This window comes from Alligator sinensis, unplaced genomic scaffold, assembly GCF_000455745.1.
Source record: "Alligator sinensis unplaced genomic scaffold, ASM45574v1 scaffold340_1, whole genome shotgun sequence".
Classification (NCBI taxonomy): domain Eukaryota; kingdom Metazoa; phylum Chordata; order Crocodylia; family Alligatoridae; genus Alligator; species Alligator sinensis.
This window is the reverse complement of record NW_005842004.1, coordinates 447,336-450,799: the sequence shown is the minus strand read 5'-3', so window position 1 is coordinate 450,799 and position 3,464 is coordinate 447,336.

The window sequence follows — 3,464 nt, the reverse complement described above, 5'->3', positions numbered from 1 at the left end:
ACTGGCTTGGGCCCCGCCAGCTGGAACAACTCATGTGGTTGTTCAGACGACCGGACCACCTGCATCGTGATTGCAAGTGGCGTGAGTAAAGTTTTTTGCAACCGATAAGTTGTGTCTGCCTCTCCATTCACCAGCCGAGACAGTAATACGAGCAATTTCTAACTTAACTCGAGTCGGCTCTGGCCGTCCGAGACAGTAATAGGTGACTTTTAACAAGTTATAGTTTAAAAATGGTTGTAGGAGTGGTTTTGGTGACTGGCTGGTGTCAATACATATCACGGGTGGGCAAAAATGGTGGATCCAGCTAGCAGCCAGACTCCATTTCCCAGCAGCCCCTGCCTGCGTGGCTGGGACCAGTTTCCGTGGAGACCCCCGTAGGAGCCACGCTGTGATAGTGCAAGGCTGGGGTTTCCCTGGAGACCAGCCCCAGCAGCACTGGCAGGGTGCATGGCAGGGCACGGAGCGGCTCCGGAGCCAGGCTAGGATCTTGTGGTGATGACAATGTAATTACATTATTTTTTAATAATGCTGGTACATACACACTTATTTTAATAATTTAATATGTAATGTAATATTATATGCAGCAAAACTAGAACTACTAAAAAATATGTAATTTGTATAAGCACATCCATTCCCCTCTCTTTGAAATGGATTGGGCTTGTTTTTAAAGGCAGTGACACTTTTTTTTCTCATGAGACTTGGCGACACTGACCTCCAGTAACAGCTTGTCAACATGGCTGCCAGACCTACTGCACTGGCACAGATTTGGAGCCCAGGAGGTGAATGCCACTGTTCCTTGCCCCTCTTTTCCCTTGCCACCGATTTCAGTTACCATCGGCAACCAAAGAGCCCAAATTTATCAATGGGAAATAGTGTAAGGAGAGCAAGTAGAAGCAGCTTTCATCCTTCTGTGGGCCACTGTTTACCTACTCTGCCAGTTGGGAGCCCTGTTTTACATCAATGATTCTTAACTAAACTTAGTTGGAAAATGATAAATATCTTCTACCAAAAAGGAAAATTATTTCTTTGTACATGTTTATGAAGATTTTATAAGGTACATAAATAAATAAAACCTATTAATTATGTTCTTTGTTACTAAAAAGGAAAAATAAATTAGTTTTATTTCCCCCATCTTAGGAACTCAGACCCATCATGTATACAAAGCTTCTGCTACATGCTGGTGTAAAGATTATACTTCCAACACCATTTAATATATACAGAAGACTGACTTTTTCCTTGTAAATTGTCTAGCTGCCAATGGGCTCCTGGGCAGCTGGGAAAAAAACTGAGTTAGAAGAAAAGGGAGGAGCAGGTAAAAGAGGAGTACTTCCCCAATACACATACACAGAGCGACTGAGGGTGCTCACCCGTTATGTGAAAGATCCAGGCTTAAATCCGTCTTCTTTTCTGCAAGGACTTCAGGCCACATCTCCCAAAACAGTGCCAAGGTAAAGTTCTATCCTTTCCAGGATAAATTAAATATTAATTTGTCCTTAATTATGCCTTAATTATTGTCCTTAATTATGCCTTAATTAATTTATAGTTAAGGCAAAACAAGAGAAGTGTATGACTTCGTAGCCTTTCTGGGCTTCCTCCTAAGAGCTGGATGACCTTGGTGCAAATTCTTTTTTTGAACCAGAGCAGACAGTGGATTTTAACATGAACTCCAAACATCTCTGGCATGAGTCTTCCTCAGTCCCAGCTATTGATACTGCCCCACTTAAATATTCACTGGCACAGGGCTGGAACCTAAATGTGGTATCTGCCAAGTAAGTATCATAAGTACTGGGATACAGGGTATCCTCTCACACACTCAATAGCTTTGGGCAAAATTATACTTAGACCATACTAAGGGAACTTAAAATGCAAGCATCCACACATTAATGCTTGTTAACTCATTCTATGTAACCTCACAACATCTCAAACTTATGCTACTTTAGGTGAAGGTTAATTCCAGGCCATGCTACCTATCTTATTAGGGTAACTTTTGCTGCATGAAGATAAAACCAGCAATGTGTAGTTCTCCAGCATCCCAGAATGCACTGCTCCCAGCCCCTCCCCTTACCCCAGCAAGGATAGAGCCCAGGTGGCCTGCTCCCCAACCCTCTAGTGGTAAGTCAAAGGTGTGCAGGCAGGAAACAGGGACTGCTCACAGCATCCAAACTTTGCGTTTGGATAGACATTCAGTTTCTCCAGGGAGAGTCTCTGCTCTCTTGGGAGAAACCACTACCATACAGATACTTGTAATTTTTTTCTCCCAGAGTAAAAGTGACCACTCGGGGGTGGGGAATAACTAGGAAACAACTGGAGTGAAGTGGCTCCCCAGACAATTTATCTCAGGAGACAAAACCTTTGCATAGGCAGCAAATGCAGAGCCAGTCTCTGCAATCTTTGCTTCTTTTCTCTCCTTCCCACAGGGGAAGGGATGGCATGCATCTGTCTCACCCAAGCAGGTACCAGAACATGCCCCTTGCACGCTTTGGCTTGGAAAAGCCCAGTGCTGAAGCAGTTAGGTGGCTCCTGACTTGTTCCCTGCCTGAATCATACTGCAATACTGGGGTGCAGGCACTCACACAAGCATACGCCCTGCCCAGCTGGGCTCCAACACAGCACAGAGGATGGGAAAAGCTGAAGGACACTTCTGTGCAGGTCACAGACCCACCTTTACCTTCCCCGACCCTAACACTCTCTGCCTACATTCGCTTAAAAAAAAGGCCTGTAGAGTTACCATACATCCAGGTTTTCTCAGCCTTGTCCTCTTTTTGGGTCTTCCCATCTCTGTCTGGGCAGTTTTTTAAAATATCAGCAAACGTCGGGGATGTTTCTGTGCCTCTGCCCTAGCAAGGACCTGCTTGAGGCTGGGGGGCAGCACAAGAAGTTGATTGGAGGCGGGGAATCACATGCTCTGTTCATGAGCCAGGCAGCGTGTGCACGTGCATGTGTGCGAGTGTGTCCGTGGGTGGCTGCAGCGCTGGGGCTGCAGGGGGCAGGGGCAGGGGCGGGGTTCTTGAGTGGGCCCTGGGCAAACAAACTTGTGGGCCCCACTTAATACCATATGTTTATATTTTTTGTCACTCAGTAATTATGATATGGAAAATAAGCGTAACTGGGCCTCTTCCACACTTAGGACCCTAGGCATGTGCCTAGTTTGCCTACGTTAATCTGGCCCCGTGGGCGGTGGGGGCACATGACTATGACATTTTAAAAACCCGATGGGCTTCTTTCTAAATCCGATTCAAAATTTAAAATTCATTTGAATGAATGCCCCGTTATCTGCTCTCAGCAGTCTCCTGCAGATGTCTATCTAGTCCCGGGACACTCCAGGGCAATCCCGCGGGGGCAGGAGCCCAACACCGCCCCGCCCGCACACTGCGGGGTTCGGGACACGGGGCAGACCGAGGCAGCGGGCGGGGTAACCCGGCTTCCGCTCCCCCGGGGGCCAAACAGCCGCCGGGCGCCGGGAG